The sequence below is a fragment of the Loxodonta africana genome, chromosome 2, assembly GCF_030014295.1.
Source record: "Loxodonta africana isolate mLoxAfr1 chromosome 2, mLoxAfr1.hap2, whole genome shotgun sequence".
NCBI lineage: Eukaryota > Metazoa > Chordata > Mammalia > Proboscidea > Elephantidae > Loxodonta > Loxodonta africana.
Genome location: NC_087343.1, coordinates 180,235,975 through 180,262,967, shown reverse-complemented (window position 1 = coordinate 180,262,967; position 26,993 = coordinate 180,235,975). Strand labels below are relative to the sequence as shown.

The 26,993-nt window shown below is 37.2% G+C and overlaps 1 long non-coding RNA gene across 3 annotated transcripts in view; it reads left to right on the top strand.

The window, feature by feature from the left end:
- Positions 1-26,593, top strand: part of LOC135229617 (uncharacterized) — an 80,442-nt gene extending 53,849 nt beyond the window's left edge. Inside the window, exons 2-5 of one of the 3 annotated variants that reach the window (XR_010320296.1) lie at positions 11,737-11,891; positions 18,219-18,326; positions 18,602-18,660; positions 21,839-26,593. This is a non-coding gene — a long non-coding RNA (uncharacterized LOC135229617). The remainder of the gene's footprint in view (positions 1-11,736; positions 11,892-18,218; positions 18,327-18,601; positions 18,661-21,838) is intronic. The other 2 variants (XR_010320294.1, XR_010320303.1) reach the window with 2 other exon arrangements.
- Positions 26,594-26,993: the final 400 nt, after the last annotated feature.

Here is a 26,993-nt window from a genome sequence, read left to right as displayed (position 1 = left end):
TTTCAGCTCAAATACCACCTTCCTTGTGAAGTTTTCTACAATTTTCTTAGAAATGAGTCTGCATTTGTGTCCCTTTGGTGTCTATGTCTTAATGATACTAATCCCCTTCTGCCTTGTATTATGTGCTTCATTTGCAGTGTAGCAAATCACCCAAAATGAACGGCCTAAAACAACAGTTATCTTGTAATACCATGTCAATTTATTGGTCAGGATTTTTTTTTTTTTTTCTCAAACCACCCTAGATGGCTTTATTCCCCAGCCAGCTGTGGACACAGCTGTCCCGTCACCTGGGACCCGTCCTCTCTGGGGGTGAGGCCACAGCTGGTCTGAGGGCAGGATTTGGGTACCCAGGTCCTCAGCAGGTCAAGGGTCATGGTGAGAATGCTGGACCATCCCCACCCCCCAGGCTGTGCTCTGAATTGGTTTAGAGAGGAGAGCAATCAGCAGGGCTCAGCCAGCATCCTGGGGCTGCACCTGGGGAGGAGTGATGAACTTCACTGGAGACGAGCTGAGTGGGCACGCAAGGGTCAGTCCAGCAAGCTGCCACAGGGGCTTCTGCCGGGCCATGCACAGTCCTGCCTGTTCCTTGATGCGCTCTGATGGCACCTCTCGGGGCTGGGGTGGTGGGGTGAAGGTGGTGGTTGGGAGAATATGCTGGGCAGCTCTGCCCCTTGGACAGGGGCAGTGATGGGAAGTTCTTCTACGTCTGTCGTTGACTGGATCACTTGATGATAATTAGCTGATGGTTGGTCTGGTCTGAAAGGTCTGAGACAGCTTCACTTGCCTCACTGGCACCTAGGAAGGGAATAGCTGGGAGATGGGCTCTGCTCCCTCTCCCTCTTGATGTAATCTCTGAGCCAGGCTCTCTCTACAGGGGAATCAAACTTCTTATATGGCATCACTGGACACTTAGACCAAGTGTTTCAAAAAACATAATGCAGAAGCCTCCTGTCTCATAAGGCGCCTATGCCCAGAAACTGGCAAGGCATCACTTATGTCATATTTTATTGTTCAAAGCAGTTACAGAGTCCAAGAGGAAGAGAATGTAGACCCCGATCCCCCAAAGAAATAATTTAGAGCCAAATTTAATTTGTCTCCCTTGTGTAAATGTTTACTTCTCTGCTTCTTCCACCTACACTGCATTATATGCTTTTTGATAACTGGATCTTTTCTAACTCATTTTTGTGTCTTCCATGGATTCAAGTACAGTGCCTTGCATGTAGCATACACCTAGATTTTTTTTTTTCAGCAGATTTAGATATTTTTTGAGTATCTTCCTCTCCAATTATAGTAATCTTTATAAAATTGGGAAAGCCAATTCCTTAAGGTCAGTACTTAAAACCTAGTGTCTCAGGACCATTATACCTCCATCTCCAGTAGAAAATATCACCAAGTATAGGTCTTCATGTCCCTTGGAGAAGGGGCATGCCCTTCTCTCTTGATTCCAAAGGAAAGTGAAGAGGAGAGCTATTTGAGCATAAATTGCCTTGTCTGCAAATGGAAGAATTTGGACTAATTAATCTCTACAGTTCCTTCCAGGTCAAATATTGTTGGGTTTTATGATCGAGGTGTTCAGTATTGTGACAAAAACGTATTTCTAGAGAGGGAAGGTAAGGAAATATCTTTTTCCTGAAATTTCATTAGATGGATTAATTAACTTCAGATATAATTTCATCACAAAAAACATTGGAGGCTTAGATTTTAAACTAAGGTACTGGTGGCTATTTCCATATTATTTTATATGCTGTGTATCTAGTGCTAAAATGCACCACAATTCTGCCACTTGACTCCAGCACTCCTACCAGACTGCCATAGATCAGAATTCAAGAATATGTGTATTGAAAATAAAAATGGTTTAGGAAGCATTTAGGTATAATTTTGGGTGATTTATACGTGGTAGTTTATTAAGGAAAAGTTACTGATGGTTTGGTAAAATTCTTTATTCTTGAAAATTGGTGGCATGGATGGCAAATGACAGTACTTTTTGGTACTTTGTTCGGAGCTAATATATGTCTGACTCTAAGCAAGTTCTTTAAAATAGCACTGCAGCACTCTTCTTGATGTAGGTCCTTGGCTGGTTTTAGTGTGTTTAGTTCGTTGGTTGGTTTCATGTCTTTTTTTGTTTGGACCTTCCATGTAATACTAGAATCATATCTTTCTTTTTAAGATTTTATTTTTTTTTAATAAAAATTATGCCAAACACATAGCTTAAAGGGTCCAGGAGTTCTACAAGGTTCGTAATGAAAACCAGCAATTCCCTATCTATTCTCAAAAGGCTACAACATTTATCTCTTAAGGGATTATTTTGGTATTGACTTCCATGTCTTTAAGAAACATGTTTGTCTAGTTCTTTGATTTTTCAGTTTTAGGCATTATCTATTGACTTTTATCTATGGAAGATAGGCATTTAATCAGTGGTGTGCTGATAAGTCATAAAAGTATACCACTGATTTAAAAAAAAAAACTTGTTTTATAGCTTGCCAATTCCTGTGGTACACACTATCTCATCGTGAGTAATTTTAAATTACCAGTGTGTCTGTTGTCTGTCTACATCACACAAACCTATCCTACGCCTCTCCCTCATCCCTGTAATATGTTGTACTTTTGGTTAGATTTTTTATTCGATGTTTACACTTTTGTGACCATGTAAAGGTTATAAAAATCCAAGCCATGTAATAAACTCTGATTAGTTATCCTTGGCTGCACAGTTTTGTTTTTCAGGGGGTTACTGATTGTTTTGCTTTTGCCATTTGCGTAATTTCTTTTGTACATACATTTAAATGTGCCAATCTTTGTTATTCTGGGTTTCTCAAGACATTTAAATACATCGCTGTAAACAACCTGAAGAAGTCTTCCCTGGAGCCTTCACATTGGCTACCTCATGATGGGTACACAGCTGTTACTCAGAGCATTCTCTTCCCCTCTTATCTGTGTTGGAAGTATATTTTCTCTACCCTCTGCCTGTTCTTTCTTCATTTACTTTCTTGTTTTGGTAGAACACATTCCCCAGGAACTTCCTGGGAAGGGGTGCTTTGGTGGTATATTTTTTTAGAGTTTTCATGATTGAAAATATATTTATTTTACTTTCTCATTTAATTGATAAAAGGCCCAAATATTGAATTCTAGGTTGATTTGACATGTTTTTATTTCCTTTTAGCTTTTTTTTTTTTTAATTTCTCATTTGCCATTCTTTGTCTTTGTAATTCTGTCAACTTTAATCTTTCAGATTTTCCACTGAGTGTTTCTTGTTTGCTTTTGTTATATTATTTTTAATTTCTGAAGCTCATTTTCTTTTTTATAGTAACCCTGTTCTTGTTTCTAAACCATTTTCTAAAGCTTTTAATAGTCATTTTTGTTGTTGTTTGTTTTTAAAGTTTTCTTCTTTATGCATAATTTTTATTTCCTCCAAGCAGTTTTATTTTTAAAAAAAAAAAAAAATTTTTTTGTCGGTATCTTTCAGTATTAATTTATTCATGTTTCAGAACAGGGAACTAAAAGGCTGACTGAGGCTTTGCTTATATGTTTAGAGCTGTCGCCTGTGAACCTCACCTGTATGGGCTGTTTCTCTGGAGAAGTCCTGATGCCTATGATTGTTGGTTTTCCCTCTTAGGTTGGTTAGCACACTCTTCCAGTCTCCTGCCTTGAGGGTGAAAGCCTGGCTCACAGGGTTCTGAGATTAAGTTGGGGAGAGGACTCATGGAGAAGAAGTTAGCATGTGCATACATTCACATAACCCCCCAATTTTAAGTACTATACCCTGCTCACAAATACTTTTGCTGTCCCCTAAGCCAGATAATTTGTTTTACCATCTCTAGATAATAAGCCTTCAGTATTTTGCTGGGGTGTGGTGGTGGACAGTCTCCCAGCTGCAGCGGTCTGGGAGCGATGTGGGGATCTGAATACTTTCTTAAAACAGTCTTTCTATCCATTTCGCTAGTAACTGGATGGCACAGATGGCTAAGTGCTTGACTACTAACTGAAAAGCTGTTAGTTTGAATGCACCCAGAGGTCCATCCCTGGTGGTGTAATGGTTAAGTGCTACGGCTGCTAACCAAAGGGTCGGCAGTTCGAATCTGCCAGGTGCTCCTTGGAAACTCAATGGGGCAGTTCTACTCTGTCCTATAGGGTCGCTATGAGTCAGAATCGACTGGACGGCACTGTGTTTGGTTTTGGTTTTGGTTAGAGGTGCATTGGAAGAAAGACTTGGTGATTTGCTTCTGAAAGGGCACAGCCATTGAAAATCCTTTGGAGTGCAGTTCTACTGTGCACACATGGGGTTGCCCTGAGTCTGCACGGGCCGTTGAGAAATTACACAGTGTAATTTGGGTTGATTCTCAACTACCTGTACTACTGAGTTGGAACTGAGTCCTCTTGAGTGTACTAAGCCATTTATAGCTCATACATCTACTTTCCTACTTCCAATATTTTGTTGCTGTTTTCTTCTCTCTTGTTCTCCGTGTCCTTTTTGGATTAGCACCTTAGAAAATCCCACTCCTGTTATATTAGAAGATTTCCCGGAGGGAGCATGTGCTTAATCTTCCATTTTTACTTGTAAATTCTGAAAACATAGTTTATGAAGTACTTTCTAGTTTCACAACAACCCTGTAAGGATTAGTTCCTCATTTTTTAGACAGGAAGACTCAAAAACACAAGAAAAGTGTTTTGTAGTCAAGTCTTTCCAATTGCAAGGAAAAGAAACCCATTCAAGCTAGTATAGGAAAATATCTATTTCCTTCAAATGTCTTCATCAGCCCCTAGACTCACACTTGTAGTTTTCCAAGGTTACTTGGAGCCCACCATTTAGAATTTGCCTGATTTCTGGAGTCAGATGCTCATTGGGTTCCCAAATAAAATACAGGATGCCCAGTTAAATTTGAATTTCAGGTAAACAGCAAGTAATTATTTAGTATAAACTCATAACCGTAACCCTTGCTGTCAAGCCGATTTCCAATTCATAGTGACCATATAGGATAGCGTAGAACTGCCCCTTAGTGTTTTCAAGGAGTGGATGGTGGATTTGAACTGCCAGCTTTTGGGTTAGCAGCTGAACACTTAACCACTGTACCACCAGGGCTCTAATATTTTAAATAGATACTTAGTATAAGTAAGTTCCAAATATTTCATGGGAATACTTATATTAAAAAAATGTTTATTTAAAATTGATATTTTTATTTGCTGAATCTGGCAACCTTTGTCTGCTTAAAATGTAAATAAAGTCAACACAATGACTTTTCTTATATGGACTAGTTAGGTTTTATGAGAAAAAAAAAAAAGGTAAATACCCTTTGGTCCTTGGCTACAGACTGTTTACAAACCTGGCTTCATTCTTTAGCAAAATCCTAAAGAAAGGGAAACTTGTCCCTCTTCTTTTACCTTTTTACATTGACCTTTGCCACTCACTACTTATGAGATGATCTGATTAATTTTCAAGCTATTTTCCAGCATCATGGTTATTACCATAAATTATAATAAAAATAGTATATGTTATTGAGTTGTTACTGTATGCCATGGACATTGCTAAATGATTTACATGCATTATCTCATTTAACTGAAAAACTAACAGTAGCCCCCCTCCGCTCCCCCCAGTGGGTAAAATAGAGATTAATGGTAGGTACTAGTATAATCTGTACTCTACTGGCTGGGGGTCAGGGGGAGGGCTGTGGCTAAGGATCATAAAGCTTAAATGACTCACCTAAGGTAAGTTAGGAGCCCTGGTGGTGGAATGGTTAAGCACTCAGCTGCTAACCAAAAGATCAAGGGTTCAAATGAGTCAGCTGGTCCTTGGAAACCCTATGGGGTCAGTTCTACTCTGCCCTATAGGATCACTATGAGTCTGACACAACCGGTTTGGTTTTTTGTGTTTTTTAAGGTAAGTTAAGAGAAATAGTAGTGCCCCAGCTTTATTCTGAGAGCAGAAGTTTATTAGAGGTGAAGGAAGGAAAAGCTATGAAATTAGTCTTTTTTATTTTATTATGAATTTATTGGTATGATTTTTTTTTCCTCCAGACGCTTGGGAATTGTAAAATTTAGCTTTGACTGCCGAAGGAATCCAGGCCACCATCTTCCTAGTCTGTTGTACCTTCATGACTGGGTACCAACTTTCCTTGTCTCTTAAATGCTCATTTTTCCAGGCTTGTTGGATAAATTCAAATTCCATGATAGAAGAGAGCTAGCAAACCCAGAATACATTGACTTGTACTTCATCCTATCACAGAACAATGCCCAGTGGTTCAATTCTGCAAGACTTAACCTGACAGAACTCACTACATTCATTGTTCAAGGCAGTTGATTCACACTTGAGAAAGCTGGTCGGTGGACTAACATTTTTTTACGCAGTGACTCAGCCTCAGCCCAGAATTAGGTAATGGGTCTTTATTACCTTTACTTTCTTTCTTAGAAAAAAAAAATGGACTGAGTTCTAGCAGTAGAATAATTGCAGCATCTGGAGGTCTGTTTAAAACTTCAGATGCCACCACTCAGCATTTTTAAAGATGTCTAGTGTGACTTCGTTCTCAATTCAGTCCATTAGCAAAAGAAAAAAGAAAGATGCAGTTTTCATTTCTTAAATCAATCGCAGAGGTCTCTCTCTGAGTCTAGTGTGTGTATATGTGTGTGGGTGTATGTGTGCGCGTGTGTTTATGTTTTATCTTTCCCACTAATAGGGCCTACAGTGTGATATTATTTTGCTAGCCATATCTTTTTCACCAAACTTTAACATTTCTTCTACAACTTGAGGCTGTGATTGAAAATGGGAGAATAGAAGAGGTTGTGAAGTCTCGAAACAAAGGGACATTAAACTACATCCAGCTAAGTAGGAAAAAACAGGCTTCTTTAAAACAGGAATGTTATACCTCTTTACACTAAATAACCGCACCCAATCTGTATACAGGAGCCTTGCTGGTACAGTGGTTAAGCGCTCAGCTCCTAAGCTGCTCTTGGGAAGAAAGATGTGGCAATCTGCTTCCGTAAGAATTGCAGCCTTGAAAACCCTGTGGGGTAATTCTACCCTGTCCTATGGGGTCACTATGAGTTAGAATCGACTTGATGGCAACGAGTTTGTTTGTTTTTTGGTAATCTGAATATGTCTCTGCTATGAAAGACACACTATGGAAAAGTTCCGTTGAACCGGTTGCTGTCAAGTAGATTCTGACTCAGTGATCCTATAGGAGAACGTAGAACTGCTCAGTGGGGTTTCCAAGGCTGGAAGGAGCCCTGGTGGCACAATGGTGAAGCACTTGGCTGCCAACCAAAAGGTCAGTGTTTTGAACCCCACAGCCACTCCACAGGAGAAAGATGTGGCAGTCTGCTTCCATAAAGATTGCAGCCTTGGAAACCCTATGAGGCAGTTCTACTCTGTTCTGTAAGATCGCTATGAGTTGCTTGATGACAACGGGTGTAATCTTTATGGATGCAGACAGCCACATCTTTCTCCTGTGGAGATTGGTGGGTTTGAACCTCTGAGCTTTCAGTTAGCAGCTGGGCACTTAACCACTGAGCTACCAGGGCTTAATGATAGCAGCCTATTCTCTGGCATTAGTCAACTGTTCAACTTTGAGCAATCCATATAATATTGTTGGATTTCAGTTTTGTCATTTCCAGAGAAAGACCTGGATTTGTTTAATGTTCCTTAAGCTTCAATTGCCTGCATATTCTTCTCCATGTTTTCTTGTCATATCCCATCACATCGATACTATTATTAACTGAACATTTTAAAAAAATGTACATTTTTTTTTTCTTTTCACACTGAGGTAAGTAGATGGGGAAATAAAAGTCAGATGTGAATGTAGTGAAGACAATGGTCTAGAAGATAAAAAACTAGTTGAAGGAGAGGGCAGAGGCTGAAATACAGGGCAGGATAGAGAAATGTGGGTCTAAGGCTGAGGGTCAGACAAACATAGGGAAAGAGTTTGTGGGAGCAGGTGAGAGGCAGACAGACCTGGGCTATCTGGAACAGCTCCATAGGGTTTTCTTGGCTTTAATCTTTATGGAAGCAGATCCCCAGGTCTTTTTTCCATGGTGCTGCTGGGTGGGTTCAAACCGCCAACCTTTATGTTAGTAGTTAAGATGAACCACTGGGCATCACCCAGTGACCTTAAGAAGGTTTTTTATTGTGTTGATCTTTCTTCAAGTTCTTTAGCAAAAGGTGTTTGAATAAGGATGGAAGGGATGAAATCTATAGAACAGGAGGATCTAAGAGTAAAACCATTGCCACTGAGTCGATTCCGACTCATAGCAACCCTCAAGGACAGAGTAGACCTACCCCACAGAGCTTTACAAGGAGCGCCTTCTCAAAACTGCCACCAGGTTTTCCAAGACTAAAGGGGTTTCAAAGACCAAAGAGGTTGCTAAATTAAAGGGTTGCCAGTAGCAACTTAGGAAAGTGAAAGCCTGGAGGAGCAGGGGTATTGCTTGCTCCATGTTAAAGCACACTGTACTTTGCCTCAGCCATCTCCTTTCCTAAATGCCACTCTGTTTTAACTTCAGCCACAACCCTATGCCTCCTTCAACCTCCCTGGTCCCTAAATTCTCAACCCTGATAGCCTCTCCTTATGGAAGAGGGTGGCTGAGAGAACGTAAAGGGTAGAAGTTGGGGGCCGAGGCAGGGAGGTTAAGGGAGGACAGGTTCAAGGGGGTCTCAGAAGTGAGAGCTGAAGGATGAATGAGATTGAAGAGGGGTCAGAGGAGCTGGAGGTTTTGGAATAGGCAAGCAGGAGGGGAAGAATGTCAATCACATCAGACCAAACAATTTGCCTCTTGAGATACTGTACTTGTCAGTATCTGGTGAGTTATGTGTGAACTATCTAAATAATGGTAATTGTTGAATATAATTGCCTCTACTTCAATATGTCACCAAGTGAGGTAAGAAATGGGAAGAAATACCTGTTTGGGAAATATCGGGCTAGATGCAATTATGTTTAACAATTAACACGTACTGGTGTCATACTGAAAACCCTGGTGGTGTAGTAAGATCTACAACTGCTATCCAGAAGGTCGGCAGTTCGAATCTACCAGGAGCTCCTTGGAAACCCTATGGGGCAGTTCTGCTCTGTCCTATAGAGTCACTATGAGTTGGAATCAACTTGACGGCAATGAGTTAGGTGTTATACATGTTACAGTTGTTAATTGCTGTCAAGTCAATTCCAACTCATGATGTGCAGAGTAGAACTGCTCATTTATCCCATGATTTTTTTTTTTACTTACTATGAGAGCAGGTATTAGTCCATACATTTTATAGATGAAGAAGTTGAGGCTCAGAGATACTCTGTGTTGCCCAAAGATACATGCTTGGATTTGAACACAGCTTTTTTTTTTTTTTGGAATAAGTCTGAACTTTGAAGAATGCTTCCAGCTCTACCACTCTATTTCCCCCTGAGACTGTTGTCAATCACAGAAAGAGGAAAATGACTTCTTAATGAGACAGGTCAATTTATAGTCTCCATGTGTGATACCAGACCTCTTATATCCTTTCAAATCAGTGGGAAAAAGAATTACTTCATGTCTTTATTTTTGGCAGTTTTCTTCATCACAATTATTTTAGGTAACCTAGTTCACATTTCATTATACTTTTACATTCAAGGGATTGAAGAATGACTAAAATAGAACGTGACGTTGGGTGGTGGAATGTGCTTAACTTTTGGATTTAGAAGACATGGATTCCAGTTTTGGTGCTACTACTTGCTGTGACTGTGATCAAGCTGTTTAGTTTCTTCAAACCTTAGTTTTTTCCAATTATATGATAATAAAATAATATTAATGATAACATATGGTTGTTGAGTAGGGAATGAAAGGGTAGGATGTCTGTAACAGCATTTTGTTAAGAGCAAGGTACTCATAGATAAAAACAAAAAAATTAAACCAGTTGCCATCCAGTCGATTCTGACTCATGGCAACCCATGTGTTATAGAGTAGAATGGTTCCATAGGGTTTTCTTGGCTGTAATCTTTATAGAAGCAAATTCTCAGGACTTTCTTCCATGGTGTCAAGGGTGAGTTAAAACCACCAACCTTTAAGTTAGTAGTTATCTTAGGCTGGGTTCTCTAGAAAGGCAAAACCAGTAAAGTGTATAAATATATATAGAGAGGGATTTATATCAAAGAAATGGCTCACACAATTGTAGAGGCTGGAATGTCCCAAGTCTGTGGATTAGGATAGAGGCTTCTCCTGATTCACATAGCCACAGGGACTGGGGAACCCAAGATTGGTAGGTTGAACAGCAGGGCTTCACTGATAGGCTGTGAAGATCGATGAATCCCAAGATCAGCAGATAAGCTAATCGCTCAAGTCCCAAGAACCAGAGGTCAGACAAACAGGAGGCAGCTGCAGGATCCAGAGTGAGCCAAAAAACAGAACATCTGCTTATATTCAGATGCAGACCACATCCCCAAGAAAACTCCCTTTCAGCTGATTGGCTACTCACAGCAGATCCCATCATTGTTGTGATTACATATAAACACTGAGAATCACGGTCCAGCCAAGTTGACACAATCTTAACCATCACAGTAGTTGAGTGCAAACCACTTGCACCACTTAGGGACCTTAAGAAGGGTTTTTTTTTTTTTTTTTTTGATTGTGTTGATCTTTCTCCAAGAGCAAAACAGAATTTTGGTATTCTTCAAATTTACTTGTTCGATGTCCACTATCATGCTGTGGATTTGAATGGTCTTGTTAGTCCTCCTTCATAAAGGAATGTAAGGATCACCAAATATTTATTCACTTTTTACTGTGTAGATGCAACCCAGGTTAGAAGAGTTTAATACAATAAAAACTGTTTTATAAGGCACTTTACCTATAAGAAATTCTGGGATCTGAGTCTTCTCAACAACAAATGTGTTAATCAACAAATATCTGTTGGGTAGTTACTCTGAGTAGAGCAATTTTGTGAAATTAAGCATGGAATTGCCAGAGGTGAGGGCCACTGCACACAGCTGTGCAGCATAGCCCCCAGGCATCCTTCTCATGGACTGTGACACTATGGTGCTGCCTGAAGGGATGCGTGGTGGTGGCCTGCAAGAGGCTGAAATATATATTTTCCTGGCTTAACAATTAAAGTATAAAAAGTTTCAAATTGTGTCCCATAAGGCTTTTACAAACAATGATAATGTGCATTTGGAAATTTATTTCAAGGTAAATTCAAATATTCCAATCCAGAATAATCTAGAAGAAATTTTATAGCCTGATTTAGAAGTTAAAATTGGAGCCATTATTCCCTGCCCTTGAGAATAAAGAATGTGACCCAGTTGAAGCTGGACTCACAAGGACTCACAAGAACATATCAACTGAGCCCTGAGGTATAAAAACAATATCTAGGACAATCTCGGAAAATATCCTTAAGGGAAATTTCACATAAACAAATACTTAGAGCACAAAAGACCCACCTGTTTTCCACTCTTATCTTTTTCTCTTGGCATTTAGTAAACAGTAAGATTTGTTGGACTAATGAAGACCCTCCTGACTGTCATTACTGAAACTTGTACCAATGCTTATTAAGAAAGACAAATCAAAATGTAGAATCATGGTGATTTAGCAGTTTTTAGCCAATCTGTGAAAAGGTGAAAGTTTTAATGATTTTACACACTTGTAATGACAACATGTATTAATGATTCAGTAACATTTCTTGGATTTGGGCAGACACAGCTCTGGGAGCATGCTTGTTCATTTTCCACTTTTGCCTTTTGGAACATATGCTGAATAAAATCACTCTTGCTTTACTGTAACTTTGTGGTGATTATACCCTAGGACAATTTAATGGCACAGTCATGGCAGGATTTTTCTGAAGCCATGAATCCAGTTAACCTCGAGGAGACCTGGACTGTGGAGTAGAAGATGAAGAGAGAGGTCCTATCTGCTGGACGCCATGCATTTGCACTCCATATCCCTTAGACACCAACAGGGTAAGTGCTCTTGGAAAACGAGCCTTTGCTTATTCTTTTTTGTTCTCTTTCTCACATTTTAAGTTTTGTTCGGCATATTGTTTGAAAACAAGTTGTTTGATTAAGGAGAATCTTTCTTAGGTTTTTTGCTTGGTCATCTGGTTAAGAGTGACATTTAGTGTCTCTTTTGATGAACTGCAGTTTGGTGCCTGGATTCAGGCATTTGAAACATGAAAGAGGTGATTCTATTTTCAAAGAGCTCTGGGTCACTATAAGCCACAAAATTCGGGCATGTATCAACCAGTAAAAGTCACTAGGGTAGTTGCTGGCATTCATCACAAGTGTTAAAGTATCCACTGGGTTGGGTGCCAGGATAAGATGGTTGTAAGACAGACTAGAGCACTAGACTGCCTGCCACCTGGAAGCAAACTCTTGCACACACTGGTCCAAGCAAAACACTGTTCAAACCCCATTGTACTCCTTGTTAGGTTTCTTTCTGTGACTCAGAGAAAATCTAGAAGGCAGTGCTCTGTTTTGAAACTTCTTTCTTTTCCCTTTTCAAAATGTAAATGGGAAATAACCAAGAGAAAATTAAAATTGACTGACCACCATCTGGCACACCCACTGACTATGTGGTAAAGAATATTGGGCCTAATTGGGCTTAGTATTTAGAAAAATGGCATGATTTAACAAAAGAAAAGGATTCGTTACAATGACCTAAATGGAGGGCTTTTGAATTGGCCAGATTAGTCTTTTTAAGGTGTAAATTTGAAGCAAACCGATCTAAAATAAATTCAATGGGAAGTATTCTTACACTCCTGCTGAAATGCGTTTTAGCAACTCATTTTTTTAAATTGACCCTGTATTTTCACTTTTGCTTCTGTTTGTCTTTTTATGTTGACTTGGATTTTGATGCATAATATGGCTTCATGAAAGTTGTTACAAAGGACCTCAGAGTCTTTTGAGCTGATTTTATCTTGCCTCTGAGAAACCAAAAGTAATGCTTTGCTTTCCAATTCTAAAATTTTATAAGTGCATGTTTTTGGTGGAACCTTCCAAGAAAATACCAAACCTGTTGCCACTGAGTCGACTCCAACTCATAGCAACCCTATGGGACAGAGTAGAACTGCCCTATAGGTTTCCAAGGAGTGGCTGGTGAATTCAAATTGCTGACCTTTTGCTTAGTAGCTGTAGCTCTTAACCACTGTGCCACCAGGGCCCCACGAGAGGTGGAAGCTCCTGACCTGTTTCATGATACAGTTCCTCAATAAAGAATTACAATATTTAAATTAAAACCAGCATTAGCTACTTTAAAGTACTTTTCATTTGGAGGAACTATCATACTTAAGGTCTAAAATAAGAGAATAGGTCTCTAGCCAGCAGAATGAATTAAGTTGAAAAAGAAATAAATCAAAAACTTAAACCTTAGAGCTTAACATCTTTGATAAACGAACCTGGATTCCTCTCCCTCTAGTGGAACACTGGTTTGGGGTTCGTATTTAAAAACACTACAAGCTGAATGTGCTAGAAGTAATTTGGAATTTCAGTGAATACTTTGGGAAAATGAGTTCCATTCTGCTGTTGTTTTTTTGTTTTCTTTTCTTCCACTTTGAGAAAATAATCTCCCATTCGTGTTGTCTTTGCTTTCCTGTTTGGGGAACTTGTTTGATGTGCAGGTTTTGTCAAAAGGTATAATATTCCTCCATCTGAGGCTCTGGCACATTAATAAGTTTTATCTAGAACCTGTTTTTTTTTTTTTTTTTCCATTGAAGTGAGTCAATCTTTCCAAGAATTGCTATATGCACTTTAGGAAACCAGGTTCTCCATATCCTTGTTTTGTGCGGTATTGTTATAAGCCTGTTCTTTGAGCTGGCCTTACAGACAGATGAGTTTATGTGGTATTTCTGTCTTGTTTTGTACTGAGAGCTTGCTTCTGGTCTAGAGTGTTGTGTCTGAGTTTCTGTCTTGTACCAGGTTGGAGGCTGTGGCTGACCATTGCTATTTTTTCTAGGGCTATTTTAAAACCTCAGTTCTTTCCTTGTCCAAGAAAAACTGAGTCTTGTGTCTGTCTTATGATTTAGGCTTTTGATAGCTACTTTGAAAAACTTTAATATAAATTGATTTATTTGAAAAGTGCACTAAGATTTTTATGTTCTGTACTATGTCAGGAAACCCTGGTGGTGTAGTGGTTAAGCGCTACAGCTGCTAACCAAAAGGTCAGGGTTTGAATCCAACAGGCTCTCCTTGGAAACTCTATGGGGCAGTTCTGCTCTGTCCTATAGGGTTGCTATGAGTTGGAATCAACTCAATGGCAATGGGGTTTGGGTACTACGTCAATCTTAAAACAAAAACTTTCTAGGTAACTTAAAAAAAAATTTTTTTTTTAGGCTAGATATTATATGAAATATTTTTTATTTAAGGAAAAAGGGTAATTTTATCTTAAAACTGGTAGTTCCAGAACGGGAAAAAGGAGGCTTAGGACAAACCTAGAAGGAAGAAAAAAAAGACTGGACAAGAATTTATGGGTTCATTTACAAAATTGCTGAAGAGCTTTGGTATTTACTGGGTAGATAAAACATTGTGATAAAGAGAAAACAAAACTGCTTACCAAGAGAGTGATAAAAGGGAAAGAAATTAGTTTTCTTTTGCCTTTCAAAATGCCTAGGCCAACTTAAACATATGTAAATGAATTGGAATGACCTAATCCGGTCTCCCATCATGAGCCAAAAGAGAGGGAGGGCTGGGCAGGATCAGGCCTTCCTGGCCCCCAGCCTCTGAGGTCATATAGCTCTAGGGGAGATTTTAAGAGATCCCTTCCAACTAGGTGAAGACCTTTTTAGATAAAAGAAAATAAGAAAAATGCTGCTTTAATATAAAAAAAAAAAAGTGCCATTACTATAGTTATCAGAAATTGTGTGGATCCCCATCATAAAAGAACTGTAAACAAGTTCTTTCTATTGTAGAGGAATTCTAAGAAGCCAAAAGATACAAATCACAATGAGACACACCTGAAATTGCCTAGGAACGGTTATATCCATATCAATTAATTGATTGGTTGAGCAGACTTTATGATTTCCAAAGCCAGTTGATAAAATCTTTAAGGGCTATAATTAGACTGGCGAAAATATGGGAAATAGTAAAAGATGAATGAAAACTTAGAGAATATTTAAAAAATTATTTCAACAGAAATTATATTTTATGGTATACAGGCTTAAAGACCTTTTAGGTAACTTACTGTATTAAATTGAGTTAATAGATACTCAGATATTCATCATAATTTAAGTTTATATACTTTTGCTTTTTATGTCACAGAGAAAGAATATATGTGTGTGTGTGTGTGTGTGTGTGTGCATAAAACCAAAAAACCAAAACTCATTGCCATCAAGTTGATTTCAACTCATAGCTACCCTATAGGACAGAGTAGAACTGCCACATAAGGTTTCCAAGGAGCTACGGGTGGATTCAAACTGCTTACTTTTTGGTTAGCAGCCAAGCTCTTAACCACTGTGCCACCAGGGCTCCATATATGTGTATATATATATTTGGTTCTGCTAATGAGAATGTTCATTTTTACCATTTAAAGAGATGTACTGTAAGAGATATACAACAAAGACAACATTTAAGAGGTTTATTAAAAATAAATTTATTTGATATTGTCAAAAGTTTTATCTGTATATAGCTAAAGTTTAATAGCTTAATTTATGAGCTTTTTACAAGCTGTATAGGGAAACCCTGGTGACATAGTGGTTAAGAGCTACAGCTGCTAACCAAAAGGTTGGCAGTTCGAATCCACCAGACGCTCCTTGGAAACCCTGTGGGGGCAGTTCTACTCTGTCCTATAGGGGTGCTATGAGTTGGAATAGACTTGATGGCAACGGGTTTGGTTTTTTTTGTTTATAGGGTTGCTATGAGTCAGGATCGACTCTACGGCAATGGGTTTTTTTTTTTTTTTTTTTTTAATGTCAAATATCATATAAAACAAAGAATTGGGTTTCTTGCTGGTAAGATAAAAAAATTATTTTGATTACTTGGTTGAAGGGTTAATTTACTCTTTGTGTAATTGGCCTCAAAAGCAAAGGTTCAGCCTCTCATTAGAATAAGATTTCCGAGTTGAAAACCAAGCCACATGTCTTTTTTTTAAAGAAAAAAGCTAAGGTTTTTACTTTTAAGGTCTTTGGTTAAACAATCTAAGTATTGTTTCTCAATGACCTAAAATGAATTCCTGACAACTTTGAAACCCATGGAGAGTCATAAAAAAAAATTTATAAAGGAAAAGTGCTAAAAAGATTTATTTCATATGTTACAAATTACGTGGAACGTGTTGTCAAAATCAAAAGAAGTGCCAGGTTCTCTTTGGGATAAAATTTATACGTTAGTGTTTCTTCTTATGTTTTTGCCTAATAGTAGACAACAAATGCATAATATTATGTCGTAACTTTATTTCGTTTTTAATTGCTAACTTGGTTGCAACTTAATTTATTTTTTTGAATCTAGCATCATCAAAGCCAGTGGCTTTGGGGAATTCACATCGTTTACTCATAAAGTTTTTTTTTTTTTTTTAATACTATTCACGTATTTAGAGACTTAATAATCTTCGTATATTTTTGGCATATCCTGACTATATAGTATTATGTCTCAAGATTATTATGTATTATATCTGAAGCTCTTTGAAAATAGGGTTAATCATTATGTTTAGAGATCTTTTTGTCTAAAGTTTTTAAAACTGGCTTTATTTGGCTTTGCATTTACTTTTGTAATTAATGTCTACCAGGTCTTTTACTTTTAAGTGTACTATTTTTATAAATTAATCATGGCCATACTAAGTTCTCTCATCTGCAGATAACTTTTTACTTTGATTTGCTGAAAACTTTTGACCAAAACACTTCAATAAAAAGATGGACTATATTGGACTTGTGAAAAGGACTGTGACTAGACTGAATCAAGATTTCCAGAACTCTTATGTGGAAGCTAATGGGTTCACTGAATGCAGCTAATGCAGAATCATGTAAAACAGAAATTAACTTCATAGGACTGGGTAAACTAAAGGATTTTATGTGGGAATATTGCTGATGTTTTAAGGTCCTATTTTCTGCATATAAGAAACCATTTTCCTCCTTTCTCCTAAATTATCTAACTAATGGGTTTAGATACTGTAACCTTCAAATTAGAAGTACCTAACGGTAAACTAGCAAAGTTATAAATGTCCTAACCAGCAAAGTGTCTAAAGTTTGAGCTATGACTTTACAAAATGAAATGACATTAGATTTCCTGTAAGTCTCCAAGGGAACAGGTTGTGCTTAATAGATAAATGTTGCTGTTCCTACATTAATACAAAATATGAGGTTTTGCAGGTTGTAGTTGTTGCTGAGGCACATCAAAAGTGATTACTGATGCTGCTCATGTATAAACAAACACCTCATGAGATTTGTTTCCTTGATTCAAAGATCTTAGGGTCATGGTTTCATTGATTATTTCAAACAATTTGGTGTAGTAAAGGACACGCTGTGCACCTGATGCTTCTTTCTTGATGGTATGAGGTCCCCAGGTCTCTCTGCTCACTTCTCTCTTTTATATTTCAAAAGAGATTGGCTTAAAACACAACTTAATCTTGTGGATTGAGTCCTGCCTCATTAATGTAACTGCCTCCAATTCTGCCTCATTCACATCATAGAGGCAGGATTTACAACACATAGGAAAATCACATGACAAAATGGTGGACAGTCATACAGTACTGGGAATCACGGACAAGCCAAGTTGTTTTTGTGGGACCTGATTCAATCTATGCAGTGCCCAACTGCTGTTATTGAACATTTTTGTTAAAAGATCCTATAGCAGGACCACGATCAAACAGGAATGAATAATGAGAGTTGTAATTCTCTTGGAATCCAGATTTATGGCTTTCATGGAGGTTGGGGTAACCCACACAGGCCATTGTCCTTGGTTGTCCCTTTTGTACCTCAAGCTTTGAGGAAAAAACTGGTTCTTGAAGCCACTTTGGAATCAAACAATGGTCCAGATAAACTAGTAAGACCATTTTCATCTGGGCATTTTGGTTTTTTGAAGAATTCTGTCTGTTTTGGGAAACTAACTCCAAAGATCAGACTGGGAACTATGTTTACAGTAAATAAGTAATTATTTTAATTAGTTTTCAAGACAATGTATGAAATGCCTATTGTATGAAATGCCTAATGTTTGTAATCAAACTGTCATACCCTTACTGTGCAGAAAATTATGTATCTTGAAGAAGCAAGGTTCCCAGAGGTGATTGACCTCAGTCAGCCTTTTGGAAAACCAAGTAGTTCCTTCTGTGTGGCCTTGCTGTGCATTTACCCTAATTTAAAATCACAGAATCAGAATGTCTGAGTGGAAGAAGACACTCTTATAATAGTGATAAAAAATTCGTAAGAAGATTCATGATTGGAAGAAGGGACTATCTGAAGACACCCTAAAACTGAGGTACTTGGCCTAACTAAAATGACTAACACAAGGTCTGGCTCTGACTCCATTTTATTGTAGCTTCACTCCTGCTTCTGAGAAAGTGACCTATGACTGTTGGTAGGAAAGCCAGGAAGGGGCATCTTGCCCTTGGGAAAAACAATATGTTTTAAATAGATTAATCGAAGACCTCCAACAGGAGGGGCTCCATCATGTATTATCTTGCTAATCAGGTATTATCTAATGGAAACTTGGTTGTTACATGTAAATTTTTCTATATCTTCTGTTTCCTCTAGACAAGTTTTGTGTGGTGGATCCAACTATACTAGTTTAGATGATTCCTTTCCAACTGACAGTGAGTATACATGGGCAAGCTCTTGTTTAGACTCCTGGTGCATGTGTGGGCAATGTGCTTTGGGAACTTTAGGATTACCTTTAGATATCCACAGTAATGATACTAGTAAATATTAGAAAGGTAATGTTAAACTGTTAAAAAAAAAAATACATACTATAAAATGAGTGAAAACCCATTGGCCCAACATCCAGGGTTGTGTTTGTCACTTTCTAGGAGCTTTAACTACTACTTATGGTATAGTTGAATTTGAAAAATCTTTAAGAAATTTATCAATCACATGGGAAAAATAGCAGACAAAGTTGCTAATGGGATGGAAGCACAACAGTGATTTCTGACCTCATTAGCCAATGTGGCATTAGATAACAAAATAGTCTTAGTTTTTTTTTTTTATTAGCCCAAGAAGGTGGAGTCTGTGCTGTAGCAAATACTTCTTGTCACATTTGAACAAATAACACAGGAGAAGTAAAAAAACGTATACACAGAATTAGACAGCAAGCTACTTGGTTATACACTATAATACCCTTACAAACACCAGGTTTATTTGGTTGGTTCCCATCAGAAATAAGTACATGGGCTAGATCACCATTGCAAGGAATAGTGATATTCTTAGTCTGCAGTCTGATAGTATTAGGCATAATAAAATTTATCTTCTATTGTCTTATGCACTTAAAAGGCAAAAGAAAGGCTCAGGCTAAAATATAGATGTACATTGGCTCTGATCATTTCTGCAGTGAGATTCATGAGAATGCCATTCTTAAGATCCTGGTGAAGAACTAGATAGTGGAGTTTAAAAAGCCTGCCATGGTTGCCAGGTAGGAGCCCAACTAAGTTCAGGTTTTGATCATCAATATGTTCTCTCCAATCTCTGATCAAAAGGAGGGAATGAATTAGGAGTTAAAATTGGAGCCATTATTTCCTGGCTTTAAGTATATAGAACGTGACCAGATGGAGCTGGACTCACAAGGACATACAAAGACACATCAACTGAGCCCTGAGATATAAAAACAATATCTAGGACAATCTTGGAAAACATCTTTTAGGGAAACTTTCACATAAACTAATACTTAAAGCACAAAAGACCCACCTATTTTCCACTCATCTTTCTGTTAGCATTTAGTAAATAGTAAGATTTGTTGGACCAGTGAAGACCCTTCTGTCATTACTGAAACTTGTACCAGTGCTTGTTAAGAAAGATAGTTCAAAATGTAGAATCATGGTGATTTAGCAGTTTTTAGCCAAACTGAAAAGGTGAAGATTTTAATGATTTTACCCATTTCTAATGTTGGTATATATCAATCATTCTATAATATTCATTGGATTCGGACAGACATGGCTCTGGCAGCATGCTTGTCTGTTTTCACTTTTGTCTCTTGGAACTTATGCCAAATAAAATCTTTCTTCTTGCTTTACTATAACTTTGTGGTGATTTTACACTAAGACAATTCTGTTGTGGAATTCATGAAGGAATCCAAAAGCAATACTTTGTTTAAAATTCATCAGACCTCTCATTAAAGAATTTTGCCTTGAAGAACTTAGAAAAATGAAACAAAAGGTGATTGTGTAAACTCTCTCAAAACTCTTAGATAAAACATGATTATTCTGTTTCTAAGGCAGGGCAATAAAACAGATATTTTTAAAAACTTCAAAACTGCAGCATCAAATTCTACTCTTTTCCAGATTTGACATCTTTTTACATGTAATATTATAGGTGGGTTGGTCCTTTTTTTGCAATTAAACAAAAAAAAAAGTGCTCATATTGAGTATTAGAGTCAAATAATTATAATTTTATTTTTAAGGTAATTAGCCATTACTGAAATATTTCAGTTTTCAACCTAATTAAGGTTGTAGTTAATCATATCATCATGCTTAGATACAAATACTTAATTATTTTGCTGATTGCAAGTTCCATTCCTTCCCTTGTTGAAAAAGAGTGACTCTGAGTTTTAAAATCAGCTTATGGAAACAGGAGCAATATTGGATAGGAATAAATCCATTTTTCTTATTAAAAAATAGTTTAAGAATCAAATAATGTCAGTGGCAATTTAGCAATTGAATTAAGGAGAATTCTCAAAAGAAAGGTATAAAAACGTTATTCCTAAAGAGTGATTTGTTTGACTCCAAGTTGCAAAAGTTTTAAAGAATTGAAAGAATATACAATAAGGTTATTGTGGGGGAAAAAAAAAAAAAATGGTGGGTTGAGAATGAAAACAATACAAAAGAAAAAAAACCTCAAACCCCAAACTAGATTATTCTACTGGCTTTCTCACTTCACCTCTGTGTATATGGATAATGAGATGGGTAAAGGCCAATTCAATTGGCTGAAAATATCTCATCTACAAGGACAACTACAAATCATCAGAACAACTGTTTGAATTGTAAAGGAGAAGCCCTGAGGTCACTTTGACCAAAGTAAAATGGCTTAACTAACCTGGACCCTGATATATTTACCAAAGTCAAATTGAGGCTTTTAATAATGTACCTTTGAGTCCTTTCTCTGGTCAGCAACCATTGGTGATTAGGGAGATGCTTTCTCTGTAGTCAGTCTGAAAGAATGTGGATAAACTGTATCTCAAGATCTTTTCTACCAGATCTTTCTTTCATGGTAAAAATGCAGAAACAATGTTTCAGGAAAAAGACCTCGCACCACTCTCACCTGAGTCTCCTGCAACTGCTTACAAGAAAGGTTTCACTTGAATGAGCCGTTTCTAAGAGGAATGTCCTGTAGTTACCCTGGAACCCCTCAACCCTTTTGTACTGCATACTCCTGCAAATTGTCATGATGTAATCAATCCCCTCCTAGTCAAATGATGTAACTTAGGTCTTTGTTCTAACTCCTTAAATATGTGTCTCCCACTCCTCCGTTTTGGACCTGTTTGGTTTCACTCTGGTGTACCTTCAGCTCCCCATTTGAATGTATATTTAAACTGAACTAAGATCTGGATGGAGACTTTGCTCTGGGGTGGAAATGTAGAAAATCTCAAAGTTTTTTTTTTTTTTTTTTTTTAATCTATAAAATACGAGATAACTGGCTTGAAGAATCTTTGTCAAGTGATGGGGCAACCAGTCTATTTATTGTAGAAACTTAAGTTATTAAATGGTGACCTTGAGCCATGTAGCTAATCAGGACTGGATTACTGTTAGAAGTAAAAAAAAAAAAAATTTTTTTTTTTTTTTTTAGAAAGTAAATCATAATAAATAAGGAAGACCAAAGAAGACTTGATACCTTTGAATTATGGTGTTGGCGAGAATATTGAATATACCGCACACTGCCAGAAGAATGAACAAATCTGGAAGAAGTACAGCCAGAATGCTCCTTAGAAGCAAGGATAGCAAGACTATGTCTCACATACTGTGGACATGTTATCAGGAGGAATCAGTCCCTGGAAAAGAACACCATACGTGGTAGAGGGCCAGCAAAAAAGAGGAAGACCCTCAACGAGATGGATTGGCACAGTGGCTGCAACAATGGGCTCAAGCATAACAATGATTGTGAGGATGACGCAGAACTAGGAAGTGTTTCATTCTGCTGTATATAGGCTCACCTTTGAGATGAAACTGACTCGACCACACCTAATAACAAAAACATGGGTCTACTCTGAGAGGAAAAGGGCAAATTACAGAACTCTCAGAAAAAAAAAAAATTTTTTTTTTTCTCCACACAGAGTAATGTTCATAGAATTGGTTGCTTTTTAACATTTTTGATTTTGTATAACCTTTGTAGACAAATATTAAATATAGTCACAGATCCCCAGGTGTTTCTTCCATGGCACTGCTGGGTGGGTTCAGATCATCAACATTCAGGTTAGTAGTTTAACACAAAGCCTTTGCACCATCCAGAGACCTATAGGTAATGAAGCTGTTTTCTAAACAATTTTAAAAAATGATAATATATTCAAATGATTATTATTGCATTAAAAAGGTATTCTATTATCCAATCATTCTGACATTGAGCAAAACAACTCTAGAATTGTGCTAGAAAAGACCTGGGTGATTATCTCTTTCAAATTCCTTAGTTAACTGATAAGGAAAGCGAGGTTCACATCAATGGAGTTGCCCAAGGTCACCCCAAAAGTTAATTAATACGGAGTTCCCTTCTCTTAAAATTGCCTTCAGAAATACGGATGAAAACCACTCATTACTGCAGAGACAGACATAGTTTTTGACCAAAATGGAATAACACATTTTAATCAACACCTCATTCATGAGACTTGCTTCCAAATTATTTTGGGCTTAAATTATTTTTATCATGGAAATTTTCAAATGTATACAAAAGTAGAAAGAAAAATATAATGAAACCTCATGTACTTATCCTGTTTTAACATTATCAACATTTTGTTAGTCTTACTTATCTAGTTCCCATCTCTATCATAATTATTACTACTACTAATATTATCGGTAGTAGTTGTGTTTTTGCTATCATATTTCTTATGTTTTTTTTTTTCTTATGATAAAGCAAGTCTCAAATATATTACCTAACTTTGATTACTAGTTTAGTATGTGTCTCTAACAGATGAAACATTGTTTTTAACAAATCGTAATGCCGTTATTGAAACTAACAAAGTTAATGATAATTCCTTAACATCGTATAACAAACCAAAGACACCCAAACCCATTGCCATCAAGTCCATTCTAACTTGTAGGGACCCCTACAGGACAGACCACAACTGCCCTATAGGGTTTCCAAGGCTGTAAATCTTTACAGAAGCAGACTGCCACATCTTTCTCCTGTGGAGCAGCTGGTGGGTTTGAATTGCTGACCTTTTGATTAGCAGCAGAGCACTTATCCATTGTGTCACCAGGGCTCCTTTCCGTGTCGCAATATCCAGTTCATATTCAAATTTCCTTGTTTATTCCAAAATTGTTTTTTTAGAGTGAGTATTTTTTTTATGTCTGAATCAGAGCTCAAACAACATTTACATATTGCATTTGGCTTTTATATTTCTTAACTCTTCATCTATAATAGTTTTTCTGTCTCGTAAGAATGCTATGTATTTGTTGAATAATCCCACTTAATTTTCCTCCAGAGTGTGCTACATCTGGATGTGGCTGATTGATTTCTTCTGGTGTTAACTTTTTCTCTAGCCAGGGGCGTCACTGGGGGTGTTTGGAAGGTACCAGGTAACACCAAAATAGCAGTCTATAAAATTTTTGTGCAGTATTTCAGCAAAAATGTATTTTTTTAAATAAAAATATCCCTGCACTTAGTTACAACAAAAACATTTTTCATAAGCCCAGCTTCCATGTATCCTACAGGGCTAAAACTCTATGCTAATTTACTTTGTGAACCTTCTGATGTGCTCTGGCCAGAGACGTCTTTATTGTGCAATTGCAACGATGCTTTGCATGTGCTACAAACATGCGCTGTTGTTTTCATTGCTGCTGGTGTTTTTCTAGTCACTGATTTTATCAGATTTTCTCGTGTTTTAGCTACAATTTGTGGTAACTAGTACTTGTGAACCTATATCGATAACTTTTTAACAATGAAGTAGTAAAGGAAAAGGAGAAAAATTAAAACAGGTTTCTGCTCGGTTACTAGTAATGTTGTAAGTCAATGTAGAAAGATCTTACAAAACAATTAGTTGTTAAACCAAACAAAGCCCATTGCCATCAAGTCAATTTTGACTCATAGTAACCTTTCATTCATATAATCTAAGAAATATTACATTTAAGCAATTTAGAACTATATCACATATCATCCTATGATTAAAGTTGACAATAAACATTACTAAGGATTCTATATGGTCTGGTACAGAAGAAGGTCCATGAGGGGTGACACCATGAGTTACCTCAGTGGGTGCCCCCAACTCTACTGACGCCACTGTCTCTAACCTCCATGTTTCTTGTGAATAAGAAGTTAGAACTAAAGACTTGATTAGATTCACATTCTTTTTTTTTTTAAGCAAGTGCTCTGTACTTCTTTTTACATCTTATGAGGAGTCACATAATTTTGGATGTTCCACTTTCAGATGGTGTCAGCCTGATTTCTTCCTTATAAAGTTCCTCATTACGTTTTACCTAATGGTCTTAGAACTTGTGATTATCATTGCCTTGATCCATTATTTCATTACCCAACCCACCCAGTGCCGTTGAGTCGATTTCAACTCAATTAGGAGTTGCAAAATCGTGATTTTCTAATTTTATCATTCTTTCTGCATTTATTAACTGGAAATGAGCTGCAGAAGACTCTTCCTTAAGCAACTATTGCTTATGCTGAAATACAGTTCATACAGGAAAGTTGGGCTAAGTGATTAACTTATCTACTTTGTCAGTATTTAGAGTAACGGGTTGGTGACACTGCAAATTCCAGTGATGACCAATGAGTGTTTTTTTTTTCTTCTTCTTCTCCTTTCGTATGGATTTTCAAATACTTCCTATGTTTTAATCCCATCTTAGACCAGTAAGAGCCTTTTCAAGTTGGTTCTTGAGTTCTTTTGATATCTTGTTTTCTAGCACAAGAACAATACATCAAGAAAGAGATAAAACTGGTGTCTCAGACATTCTAATGAACATATTAATTTTGTTTGAGTTAAAAAAGCAATGTAATAATAACTATTCAAAATTACCTCTCTGAAGCAGACAATAGTTATGTGGCTATGTTCTCTGAACTTAATTTATTCTTAAAAATCCAGTCATATCTCATTATTTCATAAGCATAAGTTATGTATGCTTTTTGTGATGCTTTCAAATCACTTCTATGTAAGTGACTATTGTGTATGCTTCTGTAATGCCTTTTACACTGTTATTTTTATAACGCTCTTAAACACATGTATAAGTCACTTATAATGTGAAGTTAGAAATAGAGAATTTCTGAACTTAGAAAGAAACATGTATACTTGTATGATGCTCTCTAACCATTCTCTGTAAGTCATTAGAAACTATAACTATACATCATTAGAAAGTTGTTCTAACCTTACAACTAGATAAGGGATATGAGAAGTATGCAAAGTATGTAGTAAATAAACTCTTTAAGATATCTGTGTATGCTGTGATAAAGAAATGTAACATTAATCGAGTCTCTGTAATTGGCTTGGGACATAAATATGCCATGTAATAACCCCCGTAATTTCTAATAAATCAAATCTCTGTAAGTTGGCCTTAAGACATAAATATATTACACAAAAATTTCCTTAACTGGCAATAAAACGTACTAATCTTGGTTAAATACGATAGCACCTAATGCTTATCTTGTGAAATAAAGGTGAAGAAATTGTATATAAATCCTTGATTTCTGCCACTTGCTGAGGGGAAGATAGCAGCAAAAGATTTCTCTGACCCTCGCTCTCTCTGAAGACTGAGAGCCTGCTGAGATACTTTCTACCACATCTGACTTCAGATCCTAGCTATGGGGGGAGGGAGGGGGGCTTCCTCCAATTTCAAGAGGTGGTCAAGTCTTCTTTCCTCATTAAAGGTAAAAGTCTGAAGTCTGAAGATTTGGACTCTGATCATTGAACTAACGTTGTAATTGTTAATTCTGTTTCTCTAGTTCTAAATGAATGTCTTGAGGTCTTACTTGCATGTCTTGCTGTGATTACCTTGCAATAAACTAAATGAGTTTATGCCTGACAAACCTGAGAATTTATTTATTCTTAAGATCAGAACCCTCCAGGACAACATACTTTAAAGTGTACTCTGCATTTTGAACTAGGTTGTTCAGAATATTATGATGCATTATAGTTAATTAACTATCCCTGTCACATGCTGAGGATCCAGGGAGGGAAAACAACTCAGAAGAGGCATACTGCCTCAAAAAGTTGGGGCTATAATTTAGGTTTCAAAAGAAAATCAATTTGGTGTTGTATAAAGGGGAGCAGAACACATGATGAAGAGTTCAAGTTCTGGATTCAGAGGAATATTTATATGAATCTGACTCCTCCAAATCCCAGCTTGGAAGGCTTGTGAAGTCACATAACTTCTTCAAGCTTCCGTTTCCCCAAATGTGAAACAGGGTGATACTGATTTCATAGTGTAGTATGAGGATTTAATGACATAATGATGGTAAAACATTTAGCACAAGGCATACAGCAGTGACTGATGAGCGCAGCATTTGGAAAATAGGTCTGGCTGGAGTTGAGGGTGGTGGAGAGGGAAGTTCAGCATGGTGAGGGTGAGCCATCTCCAGGAATAATCTTGCTATTCAATCTAGAATCGATTAATCTCCATCACATTATAGGATTCTACACATGAAAAATTATTGAGGTAGAAGGGACCTTAAAGGACGTTGGAATTCCTGAGTGGTACAAATGGTTAATACACTTGGCTATTAACTGAAAGATTGGGGAGTTGAGTCTGCCCAGAGGCACCTCAGAAGAAAGCCTGAAGACCTATGTCCCCCT